The sequence below is a fragment of the Saimiri boliviensis genome, chromosome 20, assembly GCF_048565385.1.
Source record: "Saimiri boliviensis isolate mSaiBol1 chromosome 20, mSaiBol1.pri, whole genome shotgun sequence".
NCBI lineage: Eukaryota > Metazoa > Chordata > Mammalia > Primates > Cebidae > Saimiri > Saimiri boliviensis.
In genome coordinates this window covers 30,924,857-30,932,713 of record NC_133468.1, presented here as the reverse complement: position 1 = coordinate 30,932,713, position 7,857 = coordinate 30,924,857, and the positions used below count along the sequence as shown (strand labels likewise).

The following is a 7,857-nucleotide window of genomic DNA, read 5'->3' as shown; positions in this document are numbered from 1 at the left end:
GAATCCATGTGTCCTGGACTTTTCATAATTGGGAGCTTTTTGATCAGTGATTCAACTTCCTTACCAGTTAGAGATCTGTTCAGATTATTTATTTCTTCTGATTCAAACTTGGTAGGTTGTGGTTTTCTAGGAATTTGTCAATTTAATCTAGATTAACCAAGGTGTTGGCATACAATTGTTCATAATACTCTCTCTTTTTAATTTTATAAAATTGATAACTCCTCCCTCTTTCCGAATTTTCATTGTTTGAGTATTTCTTACTCTAACTAAAAGTTTGTCCATTTTGTTTGGTTTCATAGATTTTCTCTATTGCTTTTCTATTCTTGGTTTTGTTTTTCTTTGCTTTAATCTATATTATTACCTTAATTTTTCTGACTCTGGGTTTATTCTTCTTTTCTAGTTCCTTAATGTATAAAGTCAGATTGTAGATTTGAGATATTTCTTCTTTTTATTTTTTTCTGTGATAACAGATTAATTTTAATTCTAGACCTGAAGCTGTACAAGGGTACACGTCTTTAAACATTGTATAAATGTGTGCAATACCATTTAAAACCTCAAAAAAGGAACAGACTTTAGAATTGTTTAAACACAATCCACAGAATTAAAAACAAAACCAGAAGCCATTCACAGTTATACTATTGTCAATGAAAAGTTTTACACTTAATACTTGATATAGCAGTCAGTATCTAGTGGGATTGCATAGGTTCATCCTGTTGTACTGGCCACGCGCTGGTCTTGTGCGTACAACCAAGATCAGACCAGCAAGTAAAAGTTCCACCACAGCCCTGTGGTTTCCACTTCGTTTGCTTTGTCAGTTAAAAGTGAACAGTGAAAATTAAATACTTGCCTTTGCATAGGCACAAGGTATGCTGTGAAAGCACATTTGCTGACATACATATAAAAATACTATTTAATAAGAAAATAATGTATAAAAGTTTATAGCCAAAGCACTAATCATCTCTGACCCTAGAAAGACCAATTCTACATATTACATTACTGCTATGTCATATAGTTTCCATTTTTTGAATCCCTTATCCAGAAATACTTGAAAAGACAGGCAGAAATTACTCATTTTTGACCTTAGCAACTCTGTGAAAAGAGTTAATTAAAAAAAAAATTTTTTTAAATCAAATATTTCACCATAGGGTGTCAAGCACTAGGTGTTTGAAATGTATTATTTCTAAGTGCCAAACTAAGTTTTTCAAAACAAAATCATTTGCAATTTTCACAATTTGTACATACAGTTTATTAAAATTTGCTTTATTCAATAATGTTCTTAATTTGGTGAAAATATCTGAACGTACTTAGGGTATTCATTATGACTGAAACAATGTTTCCATTTGGTAATAAAATACATATTCGTATATTAAACCTAACTTGGGAAATTAAAAAAAATCAAATATACTGAAATGCTCAAGTTTAGAATGAGTTGAAATATTTGACCAAGTAGAATATTATCATCTTCAAGAGCAGGAGTAGTAACACAGGCTTTTGTAAGCAGTTTTTAATCCATAAATATAATAGGCATTTTGATACTGAGATGTCTCACTTCTGTAGATTCAATTCAGTGTTTTTAAAGTTCACTAAAGCTGACATTAAAATTTTTTAAATAGTCCAAAAAAATCACATTAAAAATCCATATATTTGTATTTGGAGTAACAGTAGACCACATGATTCCAGAAGTTAAAAATTATTTCGCAGCCTGTGGCTTTGGCTTGGCAAATGACCTAGGTTCCCAAGAGGTTTTGATTCTATTAAAATGTAACCCCTAAAAAAGAATGTGTCTGTGTATATATAGATACATATTTTAAAGGAATCTGATAATCTATGAAACAGCCTTAATGTTTCCTTTAAATTTGCCTGGAAATGACCATTGCATTAGCTTCATGGAAAGAGCTAGCCAGCGTCTTGTTCTAAAGCTAACAGGGTCATTATTTGTCTAAGGCTAGAATGGTACCAACAAGATGTAAACTCTAAGGAGAGGAGGAGGAGATGAGGCCTTTCCCTGGCATTTGGTAGGTAATACTCAAGGGATTCTAGAAAAATGACACAATGTTACTGCTCCTTGTCTTTTTCTTTCCTCATTGGTTCTGGTGAAGGAGTACATTTCTGCTCTTGAAATTTCCTTATAACCCAGCGATGCTCATAGAAAGCTTGAGACCAGTTGTGATGGCTCATGCCTGTAATCTCAGCACCCTGGAAGGCCAAGACAGGAGGATCACTTGAACCCAGGAGTTCAAGCAGCCAGGGCAACACAGGAAGACCCCATCTCTTAGAAAGCAAAAAGCTGAGCTTGGTGGGGCAAGCCTGTGATTCCAGCTACATGAGAAGCTGAGGGGAGAGGATCACTTAAGCCCAGTAGTTCAAGGCTGCACCGAGCTATGATCACACTACTGCACTCCAGCCTGGGTGTCAGAGGACCTTGTTTCAAAAAGAAAAGGCACACACTGCATTCATCCTAATCTTTGCTGATACCTCCATGTATGTTACCCTAGGTTGCTGTGCTAATTGCTGTCATTCCTGTCTCTGACGATCCAGAGGTGCTTTATTACCCATTAAAATCATTGAAAACTCACCATGCTCCTTTACTCTGAGGAGAATCTATCTTTGGAATTGATAGGTTTCTTCAAAACTGCCCCTATCTTTACCTGAAAAGACCAACAGGAAACCCTCACCAGTCCTCACACACTGTTCCCTCATGGCTGCAAACTCTTCTTGTCCTGTTATCTGCAAAATACCTAGCTGGGCTGCTCTGTCATCTAGCACACACTGCTTTGTGTTCGAATCTTCAATGGTTGGATCACATTCATTAAAAAATAGGACTGCACTGGGCGTGGTGACTCATGCCTGTAATCCCAGCACTTTGGGTAGCTAAGGTGGGCGAATCATGAGGTCAGGAGCTCGAGACTAGCCAGCCAACATGGTGAGACACCATCTCTAATAAAAATACAAAAAATTAGCCAGGCATAGTGGTGGGCACCTGTAATCACGGCTACCTGGGAGGCTGAGGCAGGAGAATCTCTTGAACACAGGAAGCAGAGGTTGCAGTGAGCCAAGATCATGCCACTGCATTTCAGCCCAGGCGACGGTGCGAGACTCCGACTCAAAACAACCACCACTACCAAAAAAAAAACAAAAAACAAAACAAAAAAAACAAAACCAAAAAACTGGAGGAACTAGATGCATCAACTTCCAGCAGGGGAGGGGCTCTTGGGCACCAGGAGTTGTCAGAAGGGCTGGTCCTAGGGCAGCATGGTACCTGGGGCTGCCTGGGTCTTGCCCCAGGCACAGAGAAGTGGGGTGATTACCAGGGTCCTGGGCAGCAGGTGAGGGTGGGGTGCTCCTCTATGCCTCTCTGCAGCACAACTACATATGGCCATCCGGGGGCACTGTTTTCTTAATTTTTATTTCAGGTTAAGCGGTACACGTACAGGTCTGTTATATAGGTAAATTGCACGTCCCAGGGGTTTGTTGTGCAGATAATTTTGTCACTAGGACAATAAACATAGCACACAATAGGTAGTTTTTGACCCGTACCCTCCTCCTACCCTCTATCCCCCAAGTATGCCCCAGAATCTGTTGTTTTCTTCTTTGTGTCCATGTGTACTTGATGTTTAGCTACCACTTATAAGTAAGAACATGTGGTATTTGGTTTTCTGTTCCTATGTTAATTAACTTAGAATAATGGCCTCCAGCTCCATTCATTTTCCTGCAAAGGACATGATCATATTTCTTTTTAATGGCTGCATAGTTTCCCATGGTGTATGTGTGCTACTTTTTTTTATTATTATACTTTAAGTTCTGGTGTACATGTGCAGAACATGCAGGTTTGTTACACAGGTATACACGTGCCATGGTGATATGCTGTACCCATCAACCCATCAGCTATATTAGGTATTTCTTCTAATGCTATCACTCTCCTGGCCCCAAACTCCCAACAGGCTCTGGTGTGTGATATTCCCCTCCCTGTGTCCATGCATTCTCATTGTTCAACTCCCACTTATGAGTCAAAATGTGGTGTTTGGTTTTCTGTTCCTGTGTTAGTTTGCTGAGAATAATGGTTTCCAGCTTCATCCACGTCTCTGCAAAGGACCGAACTCATTCTTTTTCATGGCTGCATAGTATTCCATGGTGTGTATGTGCCACATTTTCTTTATTGAGTCTATTATTCATGGGCATTTGGGTTGGTTCCAAGTCTTTGTTACTGTGAACAGTGTCACAATAAACATAGGTGTGCATGTGTCTTTATAGAATGATTTATAATCCTTTGGGTATATATGCAGTAATGGGATTGCTGGGTCAAATGGTATTTCTGGTTCTAGATCCTTGAGGAATCACAATACTGTCTTCCACAATGGTTGAACTATTTTACACTCCCACCAACAGTGTAAAAGCATTCCTATTTCTCCACATCCTCTCTAGCATCTGTTGTTTCCTGACTTTTTAATGATCACTATTCTAACTGATGTGAGATGGTATCTCATTGTGGTTTTGATTTGCATTTCTCTAATGACCCATGATGATGAGCCTTTTTTCATATGTTTGTTGGCCACATAAATGTCTTCTTTTGAGAAGGGTCTGTTCATATCCTTTGCCTATTTTTTGATGGAGTTGTTGGTTTTTTTCTTGTAAATTTAAATTCTTTATAGATTCTGGATATTAGCCCTTTGTCAGATGGATAGATTGCAAAGATTTTCTCCCATTCTATAGGTTCCCTGTTCATTCTGATGACAGTTTCTTTTGCTGTGCAGAAGCTCTTTAATTTAATTAGATCCCATTTGTCTATTTTGGCTTTTGTTGCCATTGCTTTTGGTGTTTTAGTCATGAAGTCTTTGCCCATGCCTTTGTCCTGAATGGTATTGCCTAGGTTTTCTAGGGTTTTTATGGTGTTGGGTCTTATGTTTAAATCTTTGATCCATCTTGAGTTAATTTTTGTATAAGATGTAAAGAAGGGATCCAGCTTTCTGCACATGGCTATCCAGTATTTTCCCAACATTATTTATTGAATAGGGAATCCTTTCCCTATTGCTTATTTTGTCATATTTGTCAAAGATCAGATGGTTATAGATGTGTGGTGTTATTTCTGAGGCCTCTGTTCTGTTCCATTGGTTTATATATCTATTTTGGTACCAATACCATGCTGTTTTTGTTACTGTAGCCTTGTAGTATACTCTGAAGTCAGGTAGTGTGATGCCTCCAGCTTTGTTCTTTTTGCTTAGGATTGTCTTGGCAATGCAGGTTCTTTTTTGGTTCCACATGAAGTTTAAAGTAGTTTTTTCCAATTCTGTGAAGAAAGTTAATGGTAGCTTGATGGGGATATCATTGAATCTATAAATTACTTTGGGCAGTATGGCCATTTTCATGATATTGATTCTTCCTATCCACGAGCATGGAATGTTTTTCCATCTGTTTGTGTTGTCTCATATTTCCTTTAGCAGTGGTTTGTAGTTCTCCTTGAAGAGGTCCTTCACATCCCTTGTAAGTTGTATTCCTAGGTATTTTCTTTTCTTTGTAGCAATTGTGAATGGGAATTCACTCATGATTTGGCTCCCCTTTTGTCTACTATTGGTGTATAGGAATGCTTGTGATTTTTGCACATTGATTTTATATCCCAAGTCTTTGCTGAAGTTGCTTATCAGCTTAAGGAGATTTTGGGCTGAGATGATGGGTCTCCTTAATACAGCACACTTACGGGTTTTGACTCTTTATCCAATTTGCCAGTCTGTCAGCCCCTACTGGGAGGTGACTCCCAGTCAGGATACACGAGGTCAGGGACCCACTTAGGAGGCAGTCTGTCCCTTATCAGAGCTCAAATGCTGTGTTGGGAGATCCCAAGCTCCCTTCAGAGCTGTCAGACAGGAACGTTTAAGTTTGCTGAAGCAGTGCCCACAGTCACCCCTTCCCCCAGGTGCTCTGTCTCAGAGAGATGGGGGTTTCATTTATAACTCCCTGACTGGGGCTGCTGCCTTTTTTTCAGAGATTCCCTGTCCAGGGAGGAGGAATCTATACAGGCAGTTTAGCCACAGATGCCTTGCTGAGCTGCAGTGAGCTCCGCCCAGTTTAACTTCCTAGTGACTGTGTTTACGCTGTGAGGGGAAAACCACCTACTCAAGTCTCAGCAATGGTGGATGCCCCCTCCCCCCACCAAGCTCAGTCATCCCAGGTTGACCTCAAACTGCTGTGCTAGCAGCAAGAATTTCAAGCCAGTGGATCTTAACTTGCTGGGCTCCATGGGGGTGAGATCTGCTGAGCCAGACCACTTGGCTCCCTGGCTTCAGCCCCCATTCCAGGGGAGTAAAGGATTCTGTCTCACTGGCGTTCCAGGTACCACCAGGGTTTGGGAAAAACAAAACAAAACAAAACAAAACAAAACGAAACGAAACAAAAAACTCCTGCTGCTAGTTCAGCGTCTGCCCAAATGGCCCCCCAGTTTTGTGCTTGTAACCCAGGGCCCTGGTGATGTGGGCACCAGAGGGAATCTCCTGGTCTGCCAGTTGTGAAGACTTTGGGAAAAATGCAGTATCTGGGCTGGAAAGCAGCATTCTTCCCAGTACAGTCTCTTGTGGCTTCCCTTGGCTAGGGGAGGCCTCTTGGGCTTCCCAGGTGAGGTGATGGCCCACCCTACTTAGCTTGCCCTCCGAGGGCTGCACCCACTGTCCAACCAGTCCCAGTGAGATGAACAGCGTATCTCAGTTGGAAATGCAGAAATCACCCACCTTCTGCGTCGATCTCTTTGGGAGCTTCAGACCAGAGCTGTTCCTATTTGGCCATCTTGCCAGTCTATCACTGATGGGCATTTAGGTTGATTCCATGTCTTTGCTATTGTAGGTAAAGCCATTGTGGATAGCAGTTATTTCTGAAATAACTTAAAACAGAATTTCTATTTGACTCAGCAATCCCATTATTTACCCAAAGGAATGTAAATCATTCTATCAGAAAGACACAGGCACACATGTTCAGTGAGGCACTTCTTTTTTGATGGAAATGTTTTTAGCTATGAGTTTCCCTCTTAGCATTGTTTTGCTGCATCCCATCAGTTGGTATCTTTTTCTGCTTTTTAAATTTTTTTTATTTTACTTTAGGTGTATACTATATCCACATTTCTCCCCATGTTATTATCCCTCCCTACCCTCCCCACCCCCCACTGTCCCTCCCCTACCCACCCCAACAGCCCCCAGTGTGTGATGCTCTTCTCCTTGAGTCCATGTGTTCTCATTGTTCAACACCCACCTATGAGAGAACATGTGGTATTTGGTTTTCTGTTCCTGTGTCAGTTTGCTGAGAATGATGGCTTCCAGATTCATCCAAGTCTCTACAAAGGACATGAACTAATCGTTTTTTATGGCTGCATAGTATTCCATGGTGTATATGTGCCACATTTTCTTTGTCCAGTCTATCATTGATGGGCATTTGGGTTGGTTCCCGGTCTTTGCTATTGTACACAGGGCTGCAATGAACATACATGTGCATGTGTCTTTATAGCAGAATGATTTATAGTTTTTTAGGTATATACCCAGTAATGGGATTGTTGGGTCAAATGGAATTTCTATTTCTGGATCCTTGAGAAATTGCCACACTGTCTTCCACAATGGTTGAAATAATTTACACTCCCACCAACTGTGTAGGAGTGTTGCTATTTCTCCACATCCTCTCCAGCATCTGTTGTCTCCAGATTTTTTACTGATCGCCATTCTAACTGGCGTGAGATGGTATCTCAATGTGGTTTTTGATTTGCATTTCTCTGACGACCAGTGATGATGAGCATTTTTTCATCTGTTTGTTGGCCTCATATATGACTTCTTTTGAAAAGTGTCTGTTCATATCCTTTGTTCACTTTTGAATGGGGTTGTTTTTTTC

At 40.3% G+C, this 7,857-nt stretch overlaps 1 pseudogene; it reads right to left on the bottom strand.

Moving 5' to 3' along the window:
* Window positions 1-366: 366 nt before the first annotated feature.
* Window positions 367-7,101, bottom strand: LOC141582431 (ras-related protein R-Ras2 pseudogene; annotated as a pseudogene).
* Between the last annotated feature and the right edge of the window lie 756 nt (window positions 7,102-7,857).